Source organism: Neofelis nebulosa, chromosome 9, assembly GCF_028018385.1.
Source record: "Neofelis nebulosa isolate mNeoNeb1 chromosome 9, mNeoNeb1.pri, whole genome shotgun sequence".
Classification (NCBI taxonomy): domain Eukaryota; kingdom Metazoa; phylum Chordata; class Mammalia; order Carnivora; family Felidae; genus Neofelis; species Neofelis nebulosa.
The window spans coordinates 1311984-1339650 of NC_080790.1; the positions used below are offsets into that span (position 1 = coordinate 1311984).

General features: G+C 50.4%; 1 protein-coding gene across 22 annotated transcripts in view; it reads right to left on the bottom strand.

The window, feature by feature from the left end:
- The window catches only part of MYT1L (myelin transcription factor 1 like), a 430813-nt gene that overhangs the window by 286536 nt on the left and 116610 nt on the right, over window positions 1–27667 (bottom strand). For 20 of the 22 annotated variants that reach the window (XR_009248132.1, XR_009248133.1, XM_058682400.1 and 17 more), the window contains exon 3: window positions 8391–8526. The exons of 1 other annotated variant lie outside the window; for it this stretch is intronic. The gene's annotated coding sequence lies outside the window, so the exon portion shown is untranslated. The remainder of the gene's footprint in view (window positions 1–8390; window positions 8527–27667) is intronic. One more of the 22 variants, XM_058682391.1, reaches the window with a different exon arrangement.

The window sequence follows — 27667 nt, forward strand, 5'->3', positions numbered from 1 at the left end:
GGGTGGGGACACTAGACAGTGTGAGCGGCACTGTGGGGACGGAGCCTGGGCGAGGGTCGCTGGGGGGGGGGGGCCGGGCGGTCTGTGTCGGTGGGTGGGCCTCGCAGCGGTGGCCTTGCTGACCCGTCCTGGGTCCACCAGCGAGGGGTCTCCACTTCCGGCTTTCCTCCAGGCAGGATCGGGACCCCGCCTTTGCTTTCCAGCTCCGGGGGTGAGCCCGGCCCCGCCCCTGCTGCACGACCCTCAACGGCCCACGGCTTTCTGGAAGGCCACAAATCCCACGTGTCAGAGCCACAGAAGGAAGGGGCCGCCCGACCCGCCTCAGGCTGCGGGACGACCCAGGGATCCACCGTGTCCCAGGATCCACTCCTGCTTGGGGTCTACTTCTTCAATAGCCTGGTCTCTCCTGACGACTTCGGGAGATTTACCGCCACCGGGATAGCCTGCCGCTCTCAGGCAGCTCCCTGCACGTTTCCACTCCGACACGTGCGTGGGGCTCTTTGGGTTGCCCCCTTCGCACGTTCTTGGGGTGCGGGGACCTCACCAGCACCTTGCTTGTGCTGAGAGGGCGACCGTTGTCACACCTGCCCAAGGTACACGCGCTCGTGTTCTCCGTGAGGGCAGGGCATTCGCTGCAAGTTTCTGACAAAGCATTTGAAGGATTTATAACCGAGATAGAATTTGCATCATCTGCTTGTGGTGGTGAGATGCCAAAAACTAAACAAGGCAAACAGACGAATGACTGTGACATCGCACGCTGTCCTCTCCTCTGCCCGCACCTGCCGAGGGATCACTGCCGGTGCGCGATGGGCGAGAAAACCGGGAACAGAGTCCAGAGTGTGCGTGTGGAAGAGGCGGGACGTTTCTCGGTCCTGGAATCTACACGGGCGCTGTCCACACGGCGAACAGAGTCTGTGACCTCCCGGTGGCAACACGCGGCTTTTATAACTTAAAGATGCGCCCAAATGTTTTATGTAAATGCGATCTTCTGATGGATACTGGACAGAGGACAGTGAGCACAATCTAGCCCTTCGTGGCGAAGTCGGCTAATTAGGTGATTATTTTGCTTTATTATAAGGATCAGAAATGCTTTTGAGCACTTGAGGCCGTGCAGGTAGGCAGGTTCTGTCCGTTTCTCCCCAGAATCATGTCCGTATTTTTCTCTTTTATCGTTCTCCCTTCCTCTTCCTCTTTCCTCCCTCCTCCCTTCCTTCCTTCCTTCCTTCCTTCCTTCCTTCCTTCCTTCCTCCCTTCCTTCCTTCCCTCCCTTCCTTCCTCCCTTCTTCCCTTCCTTCCTTCTCTCATTCCTTCCTTCTTTCCTTCCTTCCTCCCTTCCTCCTTCCCTCCCTCCCTTCCTCCCTCCCTTCCTTCCTCCCCCCTCCCTCCTCCTCCCTTTCTCCCTCCCTTCCTCCCTCCCTCCCTGCCTCCCTCCCTCCCTCCTTCCTCCCTCCCTCCCTCCCTCCCTCCCTGCACTTCAGCTACTTTAGATCTTTTAAAGAAACTCCTGAGGTACCACTTTCCAGCACCATCAGTGTTCATCTCTTCTAGTCGAACTGTGCTGACTTGATGCCCGCCGCCCAGGTGAAGGAGGCTTGGACGGCGTGGAATGAAGAGTGTGGACATCACAGCGTCTCCCTCCGCGGCTCCCCCATTGGCCTGTGTGGGTCCACGCTCCCCAAGCTCCCCAGCACCCGACTCCTGGGTAGCTGAGGGCCCACGATGTGTGTGTTTTCTGCTCTGTCTGGAGTCCTGCAGTGGAGACCCGCTTGCGGTCCCTTCTGCCTTCCATGTGAGAATGAGTGAAGAGAAGTCCGGTGGCCGTGAAAGTCTGACATTTTGCTTAGGATTCCAGAGCACATGACGAGAGAGAGAAGGTATCGCCAGATGACACACGGACTTTTCAGGAGTGCATGCGCACTGTGTCTCGAAAGGAGGGAGCCCTGTATCCTGGGCTCCCCTGTCTGCAAATCACCTTGGGAGCATCCTGGTACAATAAGGTTTCCTTTAATTAACCGAGTGAGTGCAGCGTGAGGGGTGAGCACCCTCCCTCAGAGTTCACGGGCGGCCCTGCAGGTGCGAGGAATAAACGTTCACCTCGTGCCCTCGTGGACCACACTAGACACACTGCCAAGGGGGTGCGTGAACCACACACACAGACACACCCCACACGTGCTCTGCCCCTCACGTGTGCACACGCACACAGATACACATGCACACGTTTCTCTGAACCATTTGAAAGTAGGCTGCCGGCATCGTGGCCACTCACACCTAGACCCTCAACACGTGTCCCTCGGGGAAAAACATCCACGTTCTCCTCCGTAACCTAAGTGTAACGTTAACAAGGAAGGGAGTTAAGACCGTTCCAGCCGTATCATAAAACGCACTGTTCCTTTCACGTCTCCCTCAGTTATCCATAAAGGTTCTTTGTAGATCTTTTAGTGTCTAAAATGTAGCTGAGGCATCAAATCACTTTCCCTTCATTGTCCAAAGAATGTCTTCTCCGATAGATACTACTTTTTCCATTTGTTCTCATCCATGGTTATTTCCTGAATGTTACTTTAGGGGATATTTTCCTTTAACAATCTTGAAACTTTAGACGTTAGATTATAATTTCTACTACCGAGTAAGTGAATAAGTAATGATCTAGATTTTTTTGTAAGACAGATTTTAACGGAGAAGATTTTAGGGGAGGAGTGTGGGAGAGCAGGTGAGTCAGGGCACAGGGACCGCCAACCAGGGGGCCGGAGGGGGCCTGCCCTCCGTCCTGTTTCCTGCCTCGGGTCCCCGCCGTCCCCTCCGTCCATCGCTTCCCTTCCCGTGTCTCCTTCCTTCACTTGCATGGTGCAAACATAAATGCAAAAGGAAGAGACAAATGAAGTAAAAACAAAAGAGAAAACTCCACCCTCAGACCCGCCTGTTTACGTACAGTAATGACTCACGTGAACATTCCTGTTCTCTAGTCTACCCTCCTAGAACTTTTATGCAAATACCAGCAAATGTTTCTATGTGTGTTCATATTTCTGCTTCTTTTCTGCTCCTTGCTTTTTATTTGTACGTCAGTTTGTAGAGGGCCTTCCTTCCTCTCTACCCGGCTGCACGGGAAGCAAAGACCCTCTGATCTGAGTGGGGGAGCACACAGCACGGATGTAAATCAGAGTGTTTGCGCCTTAATCTTTAGGACAAAGCCTGTGTCGGCTCCTTATGAGCAGTGACGGCAGTAAGTGTGGTTTGCAGAGCTCGGGCTGCGAGCCGGCCCCGGGCGTCACAGGCGGTGCTGGATGCCGTCATCGGCAGCCCCGGCCGTGGCAAGCCGTCCACCTGTGTCACAGGTGACGACACTGTGCCTCTGGCATCTGAGTGGACGCCCCGTCCCGTGCTCTGCAGTCACGCCTCCAGGGGTCAGTCACCACCTCCTTGGTTTACCCCCACACCCCATGGCCCTCACAGACACCTGCCCCTTCGTCCCAACCAGCCCTGCCCTGGCTGAGACCCTCGACGACCCCAGACGCCCGACGGTCCCCTTCCAGCCTCACTCTTAACCCACCCTTCACGCACCTTCGTCAAGGGAAGGCCAGACACGTCTCCCCTTAAACTCACCCGCAGTCCCCACGGTCCACAGCGCGTAACCTGAACTCACAGAGTCCAAAGCCTCTCCCCCTTCGCCTCCCTCATCCAGACCGCTGGGTCTGAGGCTGGTGCCAAGCGTAAAATACCCCGTCTCCCAGAAAAGTGGGTCGGCAGCCTCCCCCGACAGCCCGGGGGAGTATGGCCCCGGGCGTTAATTCTCCAGGACCCTGTTCTCCAGGACACTTCGAGTCACCTGCTTTGGGGCTAGATTTTCTGCATTATGAGCCACCATTTTATACACGCCATTCTTCCAGACCTTTCACGGTGTGTGGTTAGGTTTTTTTTACCTTTTGGTGTATGTGCACCCCTGTCCACTGAAGGGTTAAACGTGAACAGCTTGGTGGCAGAGTTCTAGAATCCATGTTTCGCATCGGTAATGTCTGGCGTGTTGTACCTGACTCAAAAATGTGTTGCACAAACGCACAAAATCACACATTGATGGGAATGAATGATATTTATAATAATTGTTTTGACAATTCATTTTATTAAGGAAATAGGCATCTATTTCCTGGAAATGTCAGTTGACTCTCCTCCCTTCACCTGTGCCTGTGACAAACAGAGGACCGGAAGCCCGAGAAAGCAGAAGGCCACAGCCTAGCGGGACAGCGTCTGCGGACTTATGACCAGGCCCTTCGCGGGACGGTGTGGGCCAGGCAAAACAAGGGGAGCCCGCACCGGCTAAGGCTGCACATAAGCAGGGGGTTTGCTGGAAAAGGTCAAGGATGTGCAGTATTTCCTTTAGAGTAGGGCTCCGTGCACATGGCTGGAAAGTCCGCGAAGAATGACTCAAGGGGAAAAGTCAACTCTCCTGCCACCTTTGTGTCCCAGCTAAAGAAAAAAAAAAAAAAAAAAGCGTGTGTGTGTGTGTGTACATGTGTGTACGTGTGTACGTGTGTGTGTACTTCATACTTTTGTTACATAAACGTCGGGACACAACACAGAGTCTGTACCCACTTATCACACGCACTGACATGCACGAGGGGCTGTTCCACACCCGCTCTGTCTGTATCACAAACACATAATAACGCGTCTTCACACAGCACGAGAACCCTCTCGTTCGCAGACAAGACCAGCGTCGAGCCCTATGCACGGCCAGCGTGTGCGAAGAGCTGGGGTGTGAACGAGACACGTCCCTGCGTCAGGACACCCACACGCTCAGAATAACAAGCTGACGCCAAAGAACTCTGGGTACAAGACGCCAGGGCGGAGAGGGAAGCCCCTGCCGCGTTTCTGGATTTTTCCTGGCCTTGCTGCCTGCCAACAGCTCTCCCTCTACCAGAGCTCCTTCCAAGAAGTCAGGGAGCCTGGGTCTAGCTGAGCCCTTGCTAATGCTCACCCCCAGGCCCCACAACCGGGGGTCCAGTTGGTGGTGCTGCTCTTCAGGGTGTCACAGTCTGGAAGGGAATCAGGGTACATCTGTCTGAAATGTAAAGGCAGCCCACTGCCCACTTCAAAAGAAGTACAGATACTTTACATACTAAAACACCTTCTGTTTCAAGGACGGAATGCAGTGATTTATATCTCATTTAATCCTTGTGATGGTCCTGCTAAGAAGAAACTACGCGTTATGCCCATTTTACTGGTGGGGAAACGGAGGCTCAGATTCCCAGAGTTAAGTACGTCCTCCGAAGTTACAGAGATAGTGTGCTAGGCTTAGGATTTGTTTCCTGCTCTGGTTGCCTCCAACTTTTTACCCAAATTTCTGCCCAACACTGATGACATGTGAGACCAGCAGAGCTCTCTTTGCTTAACTACTTAGGGTGAATCCGCTATAACATGTCTGTGACTGGTGTTCCTGCCGTTTTCTACCACACATTGTCTCCTGTTCTGATCTATTCTGAAACAATTTATGAATTGTCAAAGTGCTGCTTTAAAGATACCTGCATTCTGGCAAATCGTTTCAGTGGGAAAAAATCAATTAATGTTCTGCATTTTACTTAAATGATTTATACTACTAATTCATATCCCAAATAAGGTAGGTTTGAGACACTCATAAAACAGCCCTTTAAAAACATAATCTATGGCATCATTAAAGTCTTTCTTGAGATTAATCCCTTCGTCAAGTTTCTGATGTCAAATCTATGGCAATTTAAAATAATTCTCTTTTGTATTCGGTATTTTATTCCGTGTTCTCTGTATTTTTGGTTTGGAGTTATGGTGTATTTCAGAAGACAGACTGGATGGATACATTTTACCAAATTGTGCGGTTTGCTCTGCCTTGTAGCCCAGCACCTACACTGTGGCGAGGGTTGTACGTGATGGAAATTTGCATAGAATAAAAGCATCGCCGGGTCCCCGACGGATTCTCTCTCCTCTGGCGTTGGGGTTTGACACATAACTCCCTGCGTGTCTAAGTTGGACACCTGTGATTTTACATCCCGTCCAATTTTCAGGAGGACGTAAAGGTATTTCTGGGTGGTCGGGTTGATGTAGGCCTGAAGATACTAGAAACGTTTTCTCTCCTCCAAATCTTTCAGGCGTCGTGTTCTGCCCTGACTTCTCCAGACAGAGCTGCCTGCTGTCCTTGGCCTTCTGGCAGCTTCTGTCCCAGCTCGACCCTGACTACTCGGCTCGCACGGCGGCAACGCGCTCGTCTGTGGAACAACGTGCTGGTGGAGCCTGATTTTTGACACTGTTGTGTGAGTTTGCGAGTAACGAAATTTGAAAAGAGAGTAAGAGTCATGTTCTGTTTTCCAAAAATGATTACTTAGGACATCTCAATTCACGTATTTACTACGGATTGGCAAACTACCGTCTGAGGGCCAAATTCCCTTGCTGCTGATTTTGTGAATGAGGTTTTACAGGGACACGGCCACGCCCATGTGTTCACGGATGGCCTGTGGCGAATGCTTGTGCTGTACTTGCTCTGGGGACCGTGTGGCCCTCAAAGCCTGGGATGTTTGCTGTCAGGACCTCTGCAGAAAAAATTTGTGCGCCCCCGTCTATGCAATACGATGGTTTCTACGTTTTCACGTTATAGATGATCATGTGAAGATTTATGCTTTGTTTCTGGAAGCTACTGGCGTTGTGCTTCCATTTTGGAATGCTGCACCGTTTATTTCAATCTACCGCTTTATTTCATCACCCAGGGACTCAAGTACTTATGACACACACACAGCAAATACACACTGATGATCCCCTCAAGGCCAGACATTAATCTTTAAAGGACAAGAGAGCGGAGAAGAAACATCCAGGAGCCGCAGAGGGTAAATGCGAGCGTCGCTTTTGCTGTGCACAACTCTTTCACGATGGCTTCATGTGTGTTATCGCCAAAGCTCTGCAGGCAGGAGATGTTGACATTTAGACAAGACTGAATGAGATTACATACGTGAAACGCTCCGCTGTGAATCGCGGGAGTGTGGGTGTACTCCTGCTGTTATCACTTCTACCCGATTGGCCTGGAGGCCCCTGGGGACTGTCGGCGGCCACACTCACCTTGCACCCCCAGACTACCAACCCCAGGGCCTGCTGGAACCCCGGAGTCTTCCCATCTGCTCTGAACAAGTCCGACCGCCCACCTGGAAAGCGTGCACCTCTCTCTCAGTGCCCAACGACCTTCCTCAACTGAGAAGCCCATTCAAAGCCAAGAGCATTGAATGTCAAGATGGACTTCGCTCTGAAAACCAGCCGGCCCCTTTTTGTGTCACTTCGCAAACTGGTGGGGAGGTGGGTATCGGAACGCTTTATAGGACGCAAATTCGTGGGGAGGTTTGCCGTAGAGGACATATGTTGATGATCGTCACATAAGTGTGAACACTTAACTCCGAGCCAGAGACGCCAATTCAGCGAATCCGCATTTAAAGATTAGACCCACACAAAACATTCCATGAAACATTCTTCAACTTATGAGTAAAACTCGGCGGGATTGGACAAAACAGGGTTATGGATACGAAACACCTACGCTTCAGAGCCCGTAACTGACTTTGAAGTCAGCAGGACTTTAACGTTCAGTGTGAGTAGGTTTTTTAAAAGTCCGGGGAAGTGACGATTAAACAACCAGCGGGTGCGGTGGGCTCTTCAGGGAGAGCAAACAGGGGGCAGCCGAGAAGACGGAACAACCGAGACCCGCGAAGGCGGCAGCACCCGCTGGGCGGCACACGGACGCATCACTGCAGCGCATGAACCTTAAAAGGCCCGAGTTTCCCCCGTAGAGCATCCCAAGAGACTACCTTCCGCCCAGAAGCTTCGTGCTCTCCTCCAGCAAAGTCACATGCGCAACACGGACTGGCGAGTGTGGGTACTGAGGAAGTAACACCAGAGGTTTTGACATCAGCTCCAGACACACGTTACGGCCATGCCGGCCCCCGGCTTGCACGAGATTCCCGAGGAGAACCTGCTGCCCCGGGCAGCACCCCCTTCCCGCGGGCCAGCGCCCCCCCCAACCCCCCCAGCTCTCCACACCGCAACTGAGGAATTTTGCAAACCGGCGCTGCAGCGACCGCGGAATTTCTGGCAACATTCGAAGTGAAGCGTTTCCCTTTGAGGGTCCCAGTCCCACTTCCTCCCCGCCAGCAATCCCCAGGACCCTCCCAGCACCCAGAAGGACGCACAGCCCGTGCCACCCTATACAGTTCTAGTGGCAAGAACAACAAATGCACCATCTAATTTAACTGCAGACGGCTCTTTTCAGCACGAATGGTCTGCTTGGAGGTGATGCACAACGGGACTTCTAACAGCCCCCCCGGCCCCCCGAGGCCAGGAAGCACCAGCCAGCTGGGAAGAGTAGTGATTCGGGGCGGCGATCGGGGAGGACGCTCACGCACCTGCCCCAGAGCTGCCGCGGCGGGTACCTGCACTGTCGCCCGGGGCGCTCCTTGGATCCGGTCGGCTCCCCCGGAAGGTCAGAGCTCCAGATGTCCCGCCCAGGTGACTTCACCACGTCTCCTTCGGGTTCATTTTCTAAAGGACAGAACAACACAAGGGCATCACTGACAGGAGAGAGGAGGGGCCGACGGCCGCCTCTCCTTTGTGCCGCCCCCCTCACCGCCGAGCACCCCACTTTGAGTATGGAGCTGCTCGCGAGGAGACACCGGTCCATCGTGCCAGCGGCACTGATTGCAAAGGCCGTGCCAGCCGAGCAGAAAATGCTTCTACATGTCTAGTTAGGCCACTTTGAAATCCAAGGTTTTTTTTTTTTTTTTAATTTTTTTTATTTATTTTTTTAATTTTTTTTTTAACGTTTTTTATTTATTTTTGAGACAGAGAGAGACAGAGCATGAACAGGGGAGGGTCAGAGAGAGGGAGAACAGAATCCGGAACAGGCTCCAGGCTCTGAGCTGTCAGCACAGAGCCCGACGCGGGGCTTGAACTCACGGACCGCGAGATCGTGACCTGAGCCGAAGTCGGCCGCTTAACCGACTGAGCCACCCAGGCGCCCCAAAATCCAAGGTTTTTAACAGTTTTAAATACAACTGTAGGTTTGAAGGTAAAAGTAAGTGCACTTAATATTTCGATTGACCAGTTACCAGCCAATTTGTAAGATTACTGCCTTTTTAACACTTTGGTGCAATTAAGAAACAATTTAATAGGCGAGAATTATTTTGGATGTGTAACTATTTCTTGGAAATAATGGGACTCATTCATAATGAAACATAGTCTGTTGATGACGAGGACTCTTCCAGATGTCACCTTGATTTTATTTTAGGGGAAGAACCACAAAAGAGATCGTCTGCATTCATGCAAAATTTGAATTTGTGAACTCTCCGTCCGGGTTTTCTGCAATATTGTCTCAGGATTGGGAACTCTTGACCATTCTAATTGGCAAAGAAAATACCCAGATCATTTCAAGCATACTGTAAAGAGAGAATTTATTTTGTTGAAAAGAAGACGGACAGAATATCAGAAAGTGGAGAGGGCGAGGTGTCTCAGATTTAAAGCTATTGTTTCTGGTGCAAACCTCTAAATTCCGAGAAGCTCATTAAATCGAGTCTGTGGCAATAACAGAGAAGTGTTAATGGGCATCAGCGAAGTGTGTCAGGCAAATGAGGAGACCCCGAGGGTTCCACACTGCTCACCATCAGCTATTTTCTGCAGCATTACCGTAAACCCTCAAAAACATCCTGTATTTCACTTCCTGTGTGTTACCTCACAATAAAGGAAATATTCAGGGTGCTTGGTGAGTGGGATTTAAAACAAGCTCACACACAATTTCCTATGAAATTCACAGGCAGCCTATAAAATGCAGCCATAACAAATGCTATTATTTTCCCTAATAAGAATTGACCAAAACAAACACATAAAGAACAGAATAATTTGGAAATATGCACCTGGAGCTAGGAGGATGTGAAAATTACCTGGGAAAGTCAAGTTTGAAAGATAAAATGAGAGTTAGTATATTTTTCTACGTATCGAAGTCTAGAATCATTAGTTTGGAGTTACTGTGGAACATTTTTAAATGTATTAACCTTTTAGTACACGTTACGATTTGTGGTTTTATTTAGAGCCGTCTATAGCCGTCTATACTGGAGAATCTTTGAGGGGAGTCGTGTGTTTTGTGGTCTTTTCCTGACTGCCCATACTCAAAACACAGCCAGATACACGTGCACACACACACACACATGCCCACGTAATATACATGCAGGAGATTCTTGTCAACATAGGCTGTTGCTTTTTTTAAAAATTTTTTTAAATGCTTATTTATTTTTGAGAGACAGAAAGACAGAGCGCAAGCAGGGGAGGGGCAGAGAGAGAGAGGGAGACACAGAATCTAAAGCAGGCACCAGGCTCCGAGCCATCAGCACAGAGCCCGATGCGGGGCTCGAACTCACGAGCTGTGAGATCGTGACCTGAGTGGAAGTTGGAAGCTCAACTGACTGAGCCCCCGAGGTGCCCCCAAACTGTTCTTTTATTTACAGTATGATCTGTAAACCTAACTTTTATGTGACCGAGGCAAGTGTCCCCTGAACCTCCGCACACCAGACACACCCCCTTCTGACCATCTAGATTCAGACGGGAGCCTCCATCCGGGACGTAAGCAGTGTCTTCTGCACTCTGACCTCTACTGCACAGCACTCAGAGCCCTCACCCTTGCAGGACAAGGTGTGAGCCCACACGCGGCACTCTGCGTCAGGACACCGGGGGCTACTGAAGACAGATGTGTGCTTAGCGGATATTTACTGCGATTCAGCCTCTGCTATTGTGACTTTCTGAAACCCATGCCTGCCCTTCCCAGCAGATCCTTGTAGGGTGGTTATGCAGAAGCTTGATATGATTGGTGTTGAAATCCTATCACAATTGTTTAAAATTACAATAATTGGGGCACCTGGGTGGCTCAGTTGGTCAAGCATCGGGCTGTGGCTCAGGTCACAATCTCATGGTTTGTGGGTTCAAGCCCTGCATCGGGCTCCGTGTCATGCACAGAGCCCGCTTTGGATCCTGTCTCCCTCTCTCTCTGCCCCTCCCCTGCTCACGTGCTCCCTCTTTCTCACTCTCAAAAATAAATAAAACATTTATAAAAACTATATAATGATTATTTTCATGGAATACTAGTGAAAATATAGACTGTCATGTTTATGCATTATTTCTAGGTAGGCAAGAGCCCTCCTAGCTAATACTGGTGTGAACGTTTTGGGTTCACTGAACTCTGAAGTTCAGGTTCCTCTCAGACAATGGTAGGGCGGGGCTAAGAATGTCTTTGCTTTATCCCCCGAATACCAAACACCTGGCTTCCCCCGCCTTGCTACGCCACTGGATGTGAACTTCTGGCCGGTGAACCGTTTGCATAAGAAGCGTGTCATTCCCGTTTTGTGCACACGCTACCCTTGTTTATAGAATGGGTTAGGGTTAGGGTTAGTCTACACCTTGGAGTGTCCATTAAGTGGCACCAGGAATCGCCCTACAAGTGTCCTTCTGCCCCGAAGTACTTCTCGGCAGGAGGCCCTGACCTGAACAGGTCTGCCCTTGTGCCCCTCCCCTCCTTGCACTTGCCTCTCCCTGCTCTGTGCACCTGCCCCTCCCCCCACTGCACCTGTCCCTCCCCCCCTTGTGTACCTGTCCCCTCCTCCTGCACCCACCCCTCCCCCTCTCTGTGCACCCGCCCCTCCCCCCTGCACCTGTCCCTCCCCCAAGACTTCCCCAGCAGCGTGCCAGCCCATTGGGTTTGGATGTCCTGTCCCTGCATCAGTGCTTTCCCGAGGTTTCTTAATGTCAAAGAGACCTTCTGATTAACTCAGTTGTGTCTAAATGACACATGCAGGTGTCTCTTTGGCAATCTGAGTCACTGTTACAGGATTATGTACCAGCGGAAATGTCTCTTGCCTTTTCTTCTCCCTAAAATTTCTACGTGAGATTGGTTAAAAAATGAGGGACATGTTTTGACAGACCTCTTCCTCAGACTTACAACACTGCACAATAGGAACCAGACAATTCCTCAGAAGGCAGTTAGGAGTAAATCCTTCTCAGTGAACACACACAGAGGCTCGGGTGAGTCTCCAGGGATGAATCCAAGGGCCCATGGCCTGGTTTTGTTTGCTCGCCCGGACCCACGCTCAATACTCTCTGAAGGAAAGCCTCCCCTTCAAAGGTCTTCTGTGTACTCATAAGATCACGGCACGGCTGTGGCCCCGGTGGGGTCGGCGCTGTCCCCACGTACCCTCTCCGTGGCCTCGAGGCCGCTGATCTTCCACTTGGTCCTCTGCCTCCTCCACACCTGCTAGGGCATCAGAACCCACTACTGGGTCGAGATGAATCAATTGTTGGAACGCGGTGGGTTCTCCACCAGTCTTTCCTGCTCGAATAGAGGAATTATGTTCCCCTTTGTGCCAAATTAAAGATATTTTAGTAAATCCACTCCCTTGCTGGTGTTCTTTGTTTTAGAATACGCTCAGCTTCTAGCTCGCCATAAAATTTAGACCATGTCCACTTGTGGTTTCTCAGAGAAAAGAAAAGATCATTTTCGGGAGATACAGGTGGTAAGGAAGACAAGGAAAGAAGAGAAGGTTTATAAGAAAATAAGCAAGCGAGTGAGGATCCATCACGATGAAATGATAGGAAAGCAGGAGAACGTATGCAGGGTTTGAAATCATCTTCTTTCTGTTTTTAATACCTATCACCTCTTCGTCACGCGTTCTCAATCTAAAACGTCACAGATTTGCTCCAAGCCTCCGTTACGTTGAATGTTGCGATGTATTTCCGAGGATTTAGAAGGTCTGAGTCTATGGTTTGTACAAACTTAGTACCTCTGTTGATCCCTCACGCAGCATGGCCCTCAGAACAGGACTTCAACCTCTTCCTCCCCGCAAGGGGCCGCTGATTCCAGCACATTAACAACAACAGAAGAGAGCATTTGTTTGTAATTGGGAGCTTTTGTGGATAAAAATATCAGGGGTGCCTGGGTGGCTCAGTCAGTTGAGTGTCCAACTCTTGGTTTTGGCTCAAGTCATGACCTCAGAGTTTGTGAGTTCAAGTCTCACGCTGTCAACACAGAGCCCGCTTGGGATTCTCTCCCTTCCTCTCTCTCTCTCTCTCTCTCTCTCTCTGCCTCTCCCCTGATTGTGCGCCCTCTCTCTTTCTCTCTCGCAAATAAATAAACTTACAAAAACTAAACAAAATGACAACAAAATCGATCTATCACATGTATGGTCTGCCTCTAGCTATCTTCTGATTATGGGTATTCCCAAGCTTAGACCCGTGTCTGAAGCCATTGATTCTCAAGACTAACACTGGGAAGGAAACTCGTTTCCTACTGTGGGCTTTTAGCGAGGGCCAGCAGGACCCCCGAGGACGACGATATGGTTTTAGTGGGTTTACTTGTCTGCGGTGTGGTGATAGGGAGTGAGCAGGACTCAGGCTTCCGTGGCGGTGACAGGAACACCTTGCCCTCTGGAATTGGTCCGTGTGTGTGATAATCTAACACGCACGTGCCCCAGCCTGACAATTACCGCTCCCCGTAGCCGCCAAATATGTTTTAGTCACATGTGTGCGCAGATGCACGTATGACTGTTCGGTGCAGAATTGCGTATAACCAAAAACAAAACTGTCAGTGGTGGGTTGGTTCGATTGTATAAGCAAACAATCGGATTGGCCAGTATGGTTGATGGGACAGGGTCACTGTAGGTCAGTGTTAACAGCATGGTGCAGAGTAACAGGTACTGTTAACCTCACGTGTGCACATCAGTAACCTGATACCATACTCCATGTTTACGTACGCACACACGTCAATGTGCAGAACAATTTGGAGCAGTTACAACAGACCCACGGCTAGCAGGCACCGTCTTTGGAAAAAAGGGTGGGATTTTGAGGACTAAGAAGGATTTTCACTTTTTATCTTAAATCCTAATGTTTAATGTTCATCTTAATTGTTTGACGTTTTATTGGAAAATGCACTCATGTAACATTTATGCAACCGAAAAACCCCCCAAAATATTATTTTTCTTATATCTGTTAGTATTTTTGAAAGTTGTGTATCGATTGCCATAAAAAATGATTAGCAAATTCAGGTTAAAAAACTATACTTCCAAGATCACATAGTAATTATGAGCAACCGGAACTCCCCCCAAACCAAACCATTCACTGCTTCCCACTGTATTTATAACTGGTTCTGGGATCTGCTGACTGTTTACACACCAATAAACAATGCTACAAGGAAATCCCATTTAGGTCCAATTAGATCATTCAAGCTCATTAAAAAAATTCTTCCAAATTAAGCAAAATGTTATAGAAAAGCAATTAAATACGGAGGCAATTAAAACAAAGGCCAATCAGTGCCACATCAGGGAGGAGAGGGCTGCTTCTGACACCCAGCGCCACCCCCCAGAGCCCGTCCGCCAGCGGCCACTTCCCGGATCCCCTCCTCCGGCGTCCCTCCCCTGGCAGCCATCCTCTGGCAGTCATCCCCCTGCAGCCATTCCCTGGCGGCCACCCCCACCCTCCAGCGGTGCTCTCTACCTGGTCAGGTCAGCCCAGCTTGTGGCCACTGGTGCGGAATGAAAATCTGTTGGGGCACCGCCCCAACAACAAACATAGCAAGCTAGAATGGCTTTTGGAGTCAGTGGACACGAGAACTGAAAGTAACTTTAAGGATCCTGTAGCCAAGTCAGAACCCTCTATTTCTAGACTTGGGTGTGACATCTGGAAAAGCTGAAGGATTTGCCCAGGTTTCTGAAAAGTAAGAGCTGGTCCAAGTAAAGGCCCCAGGTGGATGGTTCCCAGTTCCCTTCCCCAAATATGTGAGAGCTGTTCTAGAGGGATCTAAGACTTAATTTCCATTCCTTTTTTAATGATCTCAAGCTTGAGGTGTCAGAGGGTATAGATGAATAACTTAAAAAAACTTTTTTTAAAATTTTTATTTATTTTTGAGAGAGAGACAGAGTGTGAGTGGGGGAGGAGCAGAGAGAGAGGGAGACACAGAATCTGAAACAGGCTCCAGGCTCTGAGCTGTCAGCACAGAGCCTGATGCGGGGCTCAAACCCACGAACCACGAGATCATGACCTGAGCTGAAGTCAGATGCTTACCGACTGAGCCACCCGGGCACCCCTAGATGAATAACTTTTAATGCAAAGTATGAGTGGAGACCAGCCTCAGCCACAGAGCAGTATCTTGGGTCTGGAGTTCACAACCTGCAGCCATTACTTTGTCTAGGAGCCACCGTATGTGAGTTTGGGATATCGGGAATGAACCCTTAAGGGCACACCTCGGGCAGGCAGCTGTAGGATTTGGCCCCAGAAGTGGTAACCTCCATCCACTAAGGCTTTCAGGCTTATTTTCTTTGACTTCGGTGAAACAAGTGATTCTCACTGAAACCAAAGCCTGTCAAGAGGCAGTGCCCGACAAACCTCAACATCACCTGCCATCCTTCTCTCCAGGGAACCCCCTTGCCCCCCCCCCCCCCCCATGCCAATTACCCTCAGCTGAGTTCACCACCCCACCTGCCTCCCTAATCCTGCTCCTCCTTCCACCTGGGGCAAGAATCTTCAAACTCTATCTCCTGTGATGCCATATCATTGCTCAGCAGTAAACCAACTCAACAATAATGATGGTTACTATTGTCATCGTAACGTCCTCCACACATATCACAATATACAGTTAGGTGTTTCACACGCAAACTTGTAAACTGTGCCCACTGCGAGTGAGGACTCTGAAGTTAGAGGCATTGCCCCCGGTGGTTAGAGGTGGGGCTGCAAATGCAAACCTTCCCCTTGGCATATGAGGCTGGTTATGACTGTCTCTTGAGCCTAAGTCTCACTACTGCCCGTGGGACCTTTTGTCTAAGACCTTTTCTCTGTGTCCCTTGAATTCAGAGGCTACTTTCTCCCTTCTGCTCACACCATCATCCCCTCTATTTAAATATCAAAGACTTTCCAACGCTCTTATCAAATCCCACCATTTAGCTGTTCAGAGCCTTCCCAGGTCACTCCAGCCCTCGGTGGGCCACATACTCTGAATCGCTGCAGGGCCACCCTTCAGCCAATTGCCATAGGTCACGGACCAGGAGCATCCGTGGTATGCACCTGTCACCTGACATCACCCTCATGCTCCTTGAGCTTTGCTGCTGCTGTTACTGTCGTAAAATGTGGTGAGTGTCTTGAGGGCAGGGATTGTATTCTCTTTGCCTTTATATCACCAGAGGCCGAGAGGGGATTCCTTAAAGGAATGAACGTTAATAACACATTTACTCAGGATGTCTACGGAAGATGTTTACTCTTCTGTGGATCCCTCATGGTGTCCAGCACTGGACCCGGCACATGTTGGAGACTCCTCAATAGTTACTGATCAATTGGAAAAATTAAGACATTTGACCCAGTCTGTTTGGGCTGCTACAATAAAACACCATTTTCTGGGTGCCCTATGGACAAAAGAACCTTGTTTCTCATTCTGGAGGCTGGAAGTCGGAGATCAGGACATGGGCAGGATCGGGTGAGAGCCCTCGTCCGGGTCGTAGACTTCTTGCCGTGTTCTCACACGGGAGGTAGGCGGAGGGGGCTCTCTGGAGTCACAAGGGCACTAGCCCAATTCATGGCCTCACTCTCAGGACCGCGTGATCACCTCCAAAGGGCCACCTCCAAATGTCACCACCCAGGCAATTAGATTTTGACTTATGAACTTTAGGGGGACACGGACATTCAGACCATAGCACCACCCTTCAGAAGATGGACAGGTTGTTCAGGAAAGACAAGGCTCCATCCAGACCTGTTTGAAGCAGTCATCTGCCTTCTGAATACAGGTGGCCAGGAGGTAACATGACGAACAGGTATGGCACGCTCAGGTGAATAGTCCTCACTCCCGTTGTTTCTGAGACACGGCGATGCCATGCAGTGAATCATGCCATTAATTGCTCAGTGAACTCCACCAAATTTGCAGGGGACCCTTGGGTAGAAAGTCAGCAGCAAGCCCCCTCTTGGAATACCTATAATTACTGTCTGTCAAGGTTGTGATTGTAGATTGTGACTTAAATATGTTATTAGTTCAACTTAAACCAAGCCATCCTGTTCCAACCAGAAAATTCTCACACTAAGGGGCGTGGGCACATTCAGCGACCTTCCTTTGTGACAGACTGCTGAGTAGAAATGCTTTGTCTTCCCAAGGTGAAATGCCAAGGATGGGGTAGGATTCATGGCTCTCTGAAGCTCACAGGCAATCATTGACAAGGAGCTCACAGGAAGGTGTGAGCTGAGAAGTGGGATTCCTCTGTGCATGTATATCCTCCAACCAGCTGCTCCCCAAGTGGTGGAAAAGACCTTCCCAAGAAGTAAACTATTGGCCCCACACCAAAAGCATCTACACGGCGAAGGAAACCAGCAACAAAATGAACAGGCAGCCTACTGAATGGGAGAAGGTATTTGCAAAGGACTTATCTGCAAGGGGTTAAAATCCAAAACATATAAAGAACTTCTGCAACTCAACCCAAAAAAACAAATAATTCAATTAAAAATGGGCAGAGGACCTCAATGTGAATTTTCCGAAGAGGAGGCACAGATGGCCCAGTACACACAAGCAAAGACCCCCCACGGCGCTCATCATCAGGGAAATACGATCAATCAAATGGATCTCGAACACGTTGAGATACCACCTCACACCCGTCAGAATGGCTAAAATTAACACAAGAAACAACAGGTGTTGGTGAGGATGTGGAGAAAGGACTCTTGTGCACTGTTGGTGGGAATGCAAACTGGTGCAGCCCCTCTGGAGAACAGTGTGGAGGTTCCCCAAAAAGTTAAAACCAGAACTGCCCTTTGGTCCAGTGATCACCCCCAAAAATACAAAAATACTGATTTCAAGAGGTACATGCACCCCTCTGTTTATAGCAGCGTGAGTTACAGTCGCCAAAATGTGGAAACAGCCCAAGTGTCCATCGCCTCAGGAATGGAGAAAGAAGGTGCGGCACATTCAATGGAACGTTACTCAGCCGTATAAAGAATGAGGTCTCGCCATTTGCAGCAACGTGGATGGACCTAGAGGGTTTGATGCTGAGTGAAATAAGTTAAAGACAAATACCACACGATTTCGCTCATATGTGGAATTTAAGAAACAAAACAAAGAAAAAAGACACAAACACACAACAGCAACAAAAGACAAACGCTTGAACGCAAGGAATGAACTGGTGGTTGCCGGAGGGAAAGTGGGTGGGGGATGGGTGAGATAGCTGACGGGGATTAAGAGGCACAAACTCAGTTTCGGAAGGAGCAAGTGGTGGACAGGAAAAGCACAGCACAGGCCACACAGCCGCTAAGCTCACCAACACTTTGGCGACACTTGGCGACTCCCGTTACCACGACGCCGAGTGGTGTGCAGGATTGTTGAAAGACAACATCGCACGCCTGGAACAGTGCAACACTGCGGGGTAAGCGTCCTTCACATAAAAATAAATAATAATAGAAAATTCGTAAAAGAGAAAAAGAAATGGGTGTGAGGAGTCTGGGAAGGACCTTAACCTCACACAGACCTGCACCCACGTCTACCCCCACCCCCCTGCACTGGACACCCCTCCCTGGAGCATTAATTTGTCTTTATTTTTAAGACTGTGTGTTTGTAAAGTACGAATGACCCTGAGATAGCTAATAGTTGGTCACTGTGGGTTCAAAGGCGACCGACTTTCACGCAGCAAAGAGGACGGCTGAGTGACCCTGGGCCGCTGTCTCTTCTTTCCGGCTCTCTCTGTCTCACACGCTCTACTTTTCGGTCTCTGTCCTGCAGAAGGGAGCGCCAGGAGGGGGCGATGGTGAGGATGTGGTACGGGACTTAGGGACGGTCCCAGATTTATCGAAGTGCGGCAGGTGTGTTTCGGGCACCCAACCAGAGAAGCCTGCTCCCTTCTGCATCTGGGGACTGTGTGTTGTTGAAATCTCCCCTGCACCCCACGGGAGGAGGAGGGCTCGGGAGCCCCTGGCTGAGACAGCAGGAAAAGCAGCACAGGACCAGCTCGGCCCCAGCTGCCGGAGGGGAGACCAGACCGGGAGATGTAGAGTTCAGGAGCCAGGCCCGTGCAGGGGGGAGTGGGGGAGGCGGGCTCGGGGGGGCTGGAGGAGAGAGGGCCTGTGGCAGGCATCAGTGCCCATCACAAGCACCACAATGGAGATGCACGCGGGGCTGGGAGGGGCGTGGGCGCCGTGAGCTAAGGATAGGGGACACTGGGGACACAGAAGCACGGGGCGATGGAAGGGAACGTGTATGTGGACACTAAGTTCCAAGGGGTCTGTATCTCACCCTGGGCCACGGGGAACCACCACAGGCTTCCCACAGGGAAGGACAGTTCTAGAAAAGTGGCAGTAAGCCGAGAGAAGCATGCAGGGAAGACGCAGGGCCAGGGCTGGGAGTGCACGGAGAGGCCCCCCCAGCGCTGGGAGGGGCCCTGGCCTCAGGGTGCCGCACAGCTGCCACGGGCCAGGACGCAGGGCCCGCTGACCTCCACCTCGGGGTTTGTGACCCACTGGGTCTTCGCGGTTCTCCTAGGGGTGTAAATGGAAAAGCTCCTGGTTCGCAAAGCTGGCAGAAGAGAACTACTCTGGATTTTTGAAATTACCCTGCATCTGATGGCCCCGCCAGGTAACAAAGAAGGTTCTCAGTGAGATAAGGTAAAAGATCAGTATTTCTAGAAAAAATAGCTTGGAAACATAGTGAAAACCTGTAGAAATGGGCAAAGATAAAATTCCTTTTTCATAAATTTTAATTTAAAAATGTCTATAGATATTATATCTTCAGCTGATAATATCCTCTTGTGGCAGAAAGTAAGGAAGAGAGCAAAAGAGAAGGAAATAAGGAAGTGGCTGGGGGGAAGCAGGGGTGGGGGAAGGGGGAAGAGGGAGGGAGGGAAGTAATCTGAATAGTATGGATCAGGCTAACGTGGTCCACGGTTTGAAAATTTGGAAACGTTGCTAACACCTACCTACAGGAGAGTCACAAATGCATCATAAGGTTTTGATATCAAACATATAGTCAGAAGCAACGATCGACACGGCGAGAGCAAAGTGGACCAGGACAGCCAGTCACACAAGTGGGAGAAGGCTCGGGGCTGCCGATGACGGCCGGCAGAGTGTGGACGGAAGCACAGGCCTGCACCCCACAGGTGTTTGCTTTACACGAAGGCACATCTTACATGTAAAAGTCATGTGATGGTGACTTGAGGTGGTGAAGCGTTATGTCTTTAAATTCAAAAAAAAAAAAGAGAGAGAGAATGTTCCATGGGATGATTTTATCAATAGAAAATCTCCCAACAGAAATATCCTGATTGTGGGAATGCAAGCTGGTGCAGCCACTCTGGGAAACAGTATGGAGGGTCCTCAAAAAACTAAAAATAGAACCACCCTACGACCCAGCATTTATCCACGGGATACAGGTGTGCTGTTTTGAAGGGGCACACGCACCCCCATGTTTATAGCAGCACTATCGACAGTAGCCAAAGTCTGGAAAGAGCCCAAATGTCCCTCGATGGATGAACGGATAAAGAAGATGTGGTCTATAGATACAATGGAGTATTACCCGGCAATCAAGAAGAAGGAAATCTTGCCATTTGCAAGTACGTGGATGGAACCGGAGGCTATTATGCTAAGCGAAATTAATTAGTTAGAGAAAGACAAATATCATCTGACTTCACTCATAATGAGAACTTTAAGACACAGAACAGATGAACATAAGGGAAGGGAAGCAAAAATCATATAAAAACAGGGAGGGGGACAAAACAGAAGAGACTCATAAATATGGAGAACATGCACAGGGTTGCTGGAGGGGTGGTGGGAGGGGGGACGGGCTCAGTGGGGGAGGGGCACTAGGAATCTACTCCTGAAGTCATTGTTGCACTAGATGCTAGCTGATTTGGATGTACATTTAAAAAATTTAAAATGAAAACGAATCACGAGGAAAAACAACAACGAAGCATCCTGGTTGCAGTTTTCCCAGACCCAGATGCACATCTGGAGATGTCCAGATCCCAGCCTGCACCTGCTGGAGGCACCTTGGGCAGACGGGAACCCCCCCAACCCCCGGCGTGGGCGGGCCGCCCCTGAGCAGGTCGTGGGGACAAAGGCCTGCGCTCTTGCTGTGACAACACAGTCCCCCAGCCCTTGATCTGTGATTACAGGAAACAGCGCTCAGACCTGAGCTTGGCGGTGGTCCCTGAGGGACCGTGGTGACAGACCCCTAGCTCAGTGTTTTCATGCGAGGCTCTGGAAGCAGACACTGGGGGCACAGCCCACCGTTCACCACCTGGTGACTCTGAACGAGGCCCACTGCCTCTCTGGGCTTCAGTTTTGTCACCTGCAGGATGGGGACAGTGTTAGCAGTCATCTCTACCTTAGAAGGGCTATCAGGAAGACTGGGCTAGCACAGCCCCAGCACTGAGGACAGGCCTGCCATATTGTCAGCTCTGCTGATGGTCAGTCAACAACCGTCCCACAAGCATCCAAGACCCTTTTCTAGCCTGTTCCGCTCTCAGTGGGCTCAGGCAGCTATCACAGAAGCACGGGAGACGGGCGGCTCACCCAGCCGTCCTGTGGGTGCACCCTCATGGGGGAGGGGTCCAAGGGGAAGCAAACTGTCCTGTCTCCTTGTCACACGGTCCCGCCCCCAGGACCTCAGGACCTCCCAGAGGCCCGGCTCTGAACACCTGAACACTGGGGCTGGGTTTTCAGTACATAAAATTCAGGGGACACAGACATTCCATCCCCAGCCCTCCTGACAGGTGTGCTACTCATACTTGTCTCTGTGACTCCTTATAAAAGTATGACCTTTAAAAACTAATGATAGCAAGGGGATCGCAGGTAAGTGGGGATTGGGGCATTTTTAACACATGGAGTTTATATAATATCTACGCATCATTTAACATTGTCTAGTCACTCGTATGCTTTTTTCCTTCCTTGTTTTTTAAAAGCTCCGTACAAAAATTAATGACTCACAATAAATTGTATCGTGTGCAAACAAACATATCCAACCGATTGGCGCCCATGTGTGGGGGGAATGCACTCTGGGCCTTCCTGAATCCCACATTCCTTACTGGAAGGTGATTTTCATTATCCCTTAGCCCAGATCGTGCATACACGGCCAAAGAAACGTGGATCTGATGGACAGACGATGGGACAAACCCTAGGAACCTGTCTTGGGAATTTGTCCCCAGCTTATTTCCCTCCTGCTCACAGGCAGCTGGCCCTCCTGCAGCAACAGTGTGGTGACTCCACTTCCCCGGGCCCCGCATCCTATGCTGCGTTCTAGAAGGGGGATCCGCAGTTCTATGGATCCCCCTTCCTCACTTGTACACTTGCTAACACTTCACACGATGTTGTTTTAAACATCACAGAATCGAAATCTGTAAGAAACAGATTGTTATAAAATTCTGCCATGAACAACTAGACTGTTCCATCGAATCTGAGATACTGTAAAACGCACACCACGAATGAGTCCCGGCAACGGTAGGGGGAACGGAGCCCCCCGCTTGCCCGTGCTAGCTGGAGAAAAGATCTCAACTCAAGCAGGTCCAACCCGTGGTGACGGTCTTCCTACCAAAACAAATTAGCAAAGGCGGCCTTCTGCCTGTGCACATCCCAGTATTCGAATGTTCAGACTGTTGGGTTAAAATAATCGGGGGCCTCTCTGACCACTCCGGGGGAGGGAAAGGCAGGCAGTCGAAAGTGATTTGGTTCCTTTTTCCATCAACTCATAGGCAAATCCAATAGGAAAAAGAAAAGGAAAAACATCAACCGTGTGCAAGTAGCCAACCTCAGTGATTGCACAAAGGAGGAAACATCCAGGGGAATGGGCTGACTGGATTAATAGGTAAATGTCTACGCACAGCCAGGCCCCGAAGCCCCGCTTCTTCAGGAAAGGGGACTGAGCCGACCCCTGGCCAGGTAGAGAGTCTCCCGGTGGCCATGTCACTGCCCTGGAGCACTGCTGGCCTGCGGGGGTCTCGGGGGCAGGGAGGAGCGAGGACCGTGGGCTCTGGGGACTGGTCTGCAGGTGCCTGTAGCAGCATGATGGTGCCTGAGCAGGGACCTGCTGGAGGATGTTCCCCACGGCCCTTTGCTGCCTGCCAGGTGACCTCTGTCAACCACCCCCTACTTTTGATGTGTAAAGCGGGTGAACGGTTTCAGACCTCATTCTGTGTCTTCACCTTCTGTTGAGAAACAAACACGTCTGTGAAAATGCTCTCTTATACTTTCCTGTAACTAATTTCCAAGTCTGTTCGGATAATAAGAAACGAAAAACTTGACTAAATACATTTTGGGTAAATTTGCATGAAAATGAGCCAGATGCAGGACGATGATCTCTATGGAGCGAAGGTGACAGGAGATACTGGGGCTCCCGCTTTCTGGCGCTGTTTCTTATGGACTCTATGGTCCTGGACAAATATACAAATATTCCACCTCCGTGGGCAACTGTTTTCACGTATAAACACCAAGTTCAGCCGGATGACCTCTACGGCCCTACCAGCTCTGAGTTACAGGAGACTCTGATTAAAATATTTCTTTTTTTTAAATTCTACTCTTTGTTTTAAAGTTTATTTATTTATTCTGAAAGAGACAGAGGTAGCACAAGTTGGGGAGGGGCAGAGGGAGAGAGAGAGAGAGAGAGAGAGAGAGAGAGCGAGAGAGAGAGAGAGAGAGAGAGAGAGAGAATCCCAAGCTGGGTCCACACTGTCAGCACAGAGCCCGATGCGGGGATCGAACTCACAAACCGTGAGATCATGACCTGAGCTGAAACTAAGAGTCAAATGCTTAACTGACTGAGCCACCCAGGTGCCTCTAGAACATTCCTTTAAATAGTGAATTCAGATACACCTCATGGGATTTGATTACGATGCTTTAAGGTTGCACACAGCTTTTACCCAATGCACCCACAGACATAAAAAGTAACTGTATCATCTCATGGAAACAAAGTCCCTTTTGTTTATTTTGTATTTGCTTTTGATCCATCCCCCCACCCCCTGCCCTTTTGAGAAACAGAAAACAGAGAACTTAAAGAAAGCGTTACACAGCCTGGCCTTAACGGACCCAGAGAGCCAGTCACTGTCCCGAAACCAGCCTTTTTGGGTCGCCGACTGAAGATTAGCCGACTGCGGGCACCGACCCTCCGTGTGGAAGCAAATGTCAGAGGAGAGGCTGATATTTGGCCGTGGGCTCCCGCTCTCTCCCAGACATTTGCTAAATCCACGTTTGGTGAACGTCCCCAGCCATCAATCCCGCCGGCTCCCTCTGGGCCCGCATGGAAATGTCATCCGCCAAGCCCGCAATCAGTGCGGCTGCGATCCCGGCTCAGTGCGGACTGGGTGGAATCCAGGTGAGAGCGGACGCAGTCAGGCCCAGGGATGGGGGAGCAAAGCCATTTTCTCTCCTTTGCCGTCCACACGGCCATCAGGCCTTAATCACCAGGGGAGGGAGGGCTGGCTGCCACAAGCCTGCTTAGTCCCCAGCTCAGCTCTGAGCCGGCCTGCACGGAAGGGCCTCAGGGAGCGGGCACAGGCCTGAGGAGGGGACAGGCGGGAAGGAGCCACGGGGCCAGGGGGACAAGCTGTAGGGAGTAAAAATAAGCTGGGAAGAAGGTGGGGCCCAACACCTGAGCGCCAGCTCGACAGAAGTCACACAGCTCCTGGGCACCTCTGAGTCAACTCGCCGGACGCCTTCGCTCTGGCCAGAAACGTTTGGTCCCATGACACTCCCTGGTCTCCCCCAAAAGTCCTTCTTTTCGAACAACATTCCCCAAAGATCCTCCCAAACGGAATATACGGAATACGTTCCACTCTCATTCACAAAGTGTTATAATCGATTTAAGAGTATTCTAAAACAAGTTTCCAAATGATCTCTCTCTGGGTCATATGCAGATATTTTATATTAAATACACATCTATTTGCTTGTGTCTATATTAAAATATCAAAAGTTCAATTCACAATATCCTCTAGAGGCTGGCATGTTAACATTTAATTGTAAGCCTAATTGTCTTTGAATAAAGCCTGTGCGTTAAAAATAAACGTACTATTTACTAGTAAGAATCACACACACACACACACACACACACACACACACACACACACCTTTCCCATATCAAATACCTGTAATTATGTATGAGCTACACACAAAATTGCACTTTCCTCACTATTGCTAAAATTTCATTGCAGTGTGGACCGCTGCACAACAGAACATGATTAGAATGGTTTCGTTTAAAGTTCTTTTTAAACAATGTTTGTTTATTTATTTTGAGAGAGAGAGAGAGAGCAGGGAAGGGACAGAGAGAGGGAGAGAGAAAATCCCAAGTAGGCTCTACGCTGACAGCAGGGAGCTAGACACGGGGCTCAAACCCACGAACCGTGAGATCATGACCTGAGCTGAAACCAAGAGTCAGATGCTTAACCAACTGAGTCCCCCGGGCGCCCCCGTTTTGTTTAAAGTTCTAAGAAAGACAGTGCTTGGGGGTCAGTCACCGGGACGCGGGAGGGAGGGCACCACCAAGCTGGTGGGGCCCCCGCTGCTCACCCTGGGCCGACCCAGGAAGGGGCATGAACCACAGATGTATGTGGGTGCAGACCAGTCATGCACGAGACTTTATGGTGCTTAAAGCACCGAATCATCCATGTGAGGGAGCCCACAGTTCCTGAGCTATCGTAAAGGGCTTAGAAAATAAGCCCTCCGTGGGGCTGAAGGAGGCAGGGACATGATGGGGGCCCCTCCCCTACCTCTCGGCCAGGCCTTCTCCTGGGACCTGTCGGGGGCGGGGAGGGGTGCTCACGCTCTTAGCCTTTCGCTCATGAGGGGCAGTGGGGGTTTCAGAGAACCGCGAAGAAGAAGCTGGCCGCATCCAGGCAGGCCAAAGTTGTGAGCGACATGGCATTTGAAATCCACCTCCAAGGCAAAATTGAAACACTAAAGCTTTGTCCCGCTCATCCGTCACCAGCCTCCCCAGCACCCTGGGTAACCGGGGGCCTAGGAAGTGCAGTCTCTTCACAGACTGTCTACACGTGCCCCCAAGTGAACATCTGAAACCACAACAAGAGAAAATCAATTTACTGCCCCCAACCAGTTTCTCCATATCCACTTCCTCCAATCTACCCTGCGCCCCCAGCAAGGAGATCTTATTAAAAATTAAATTGGACTAGGCCATCCTCCCACTCAGAACCCACAGAGTCTCCTGGGAACTGACACTTCTCACCCCTGCCAGCCTTGACATTCCCTAGCACAGCAGTTCTCAAAGTAGGTTCAAGGAGCTCATTCATGTTGCCTCGGGGCCTTTGCACATGCTGTGTATTCTGTCAGGAACACCTACCCCATGCCTAAAGGTTCACCCTCTCTACCGTAAGGGCTAATGCCTCATCTTCTGTATCAGCCTTGCAATTTTCCTTTTTTGGGACCTTGACTCTAAATTTTCCCAATTGTTTGTCACTTCCCTTCTCTTATGGAAAAAAAAATTCTGGAAGCACAGGACCCATCTGCCTGTTCCCTGTTATCTTTGCAGTGTCCACTGCACAGTGAAGGCCAGAAATGTGAGTGGGCAGGTACGTGAAGGAGATGTGTCTGTTGAATGTTGTCTGTGAATGTTGAGGTCTGTCGCATCTCAACAGATGTTTTCAGGCTTCTTTGTACATATTCAAGTGCACAGCAGCTTCCTATTGGCCGAAATGCTTCAGGTGAGGTCTCCCTGGAAACTGGAGACCGAACACGGTTATGTCATTTTGTGGGATACTTTTGGAGACCCCGGGAATTGAGGAGATATTCCCTTTGGTGGAATAGTCCAAATAGTCCAAAGGAGATAGTGCAAAAACCTAGTGCATCTCAGACCCGAGAACCTAGCACATCTTAGAACCTGGCACGTCTCAGACCCGAGAACCTGGTGCATTCAAGGCCCTGTCGGGTGGCAGGCTACGAAGGCAAGGAGAAGACAGGACAAAACTAAAAACGCAGACCTGAACTTTTCTAGGAAATGCCATCTGCTTTCCATTGGGATCCGAGACCCTAGGAAAATGTCAGAGCCGTATCACTTACGTAGAATACGTGAGTTCATTCCGTGATGCACGTTTTAGTCTAACTAAACGAGTGAGGTGCCCACCCAAAGCCCTCCCTGCTCATACAGCAGGATGCTGAACATTCTGCCCACAGGAGAAGACTTTCACTTCCCTGGGGGAGGAAACAGCTGGGCCGGGAGAGATGCTGCTGCTGCTGTGGGCCTGGCGGCGGAGGGTGGGGCCGCTCACAGCAGTTTGAGGAGAACCGGGTCGTCGCCCCGCATCGGTACACGCGTGCAAGCCCAGATTTGTGCAAATAAACAGAAGCTCAGGCCCCCCTCGAGACGCAGATGCAGGACAGAGCCTTTTGTGGGCGTCTAGACGGCATCTTCCGAGTTTGTCCCCCAACGCCTCATTCCTCACTCCTCACCCTTCCAAGCAGGAGAGGACGTGGGCCAGATTAGCCCAGGTTTCAGGAGGTCAGTCATTCCATACCCGTCAAAGATGGCGGAGGACGCCGCACGCACGCACGCAGCGGGCCCTGTCCCCTCCTCCCCCGGAGGTTTCTCCAAGCCCTTCCTTTACCGGACACCGTGCTCGTCCCTGCAGACGAGGCAGCACACAAGAACGGCTGGAGTCCCCGCCTGGAGGGAAGGCACAGCCCGTGAATCCCACTCTTTGTGGAA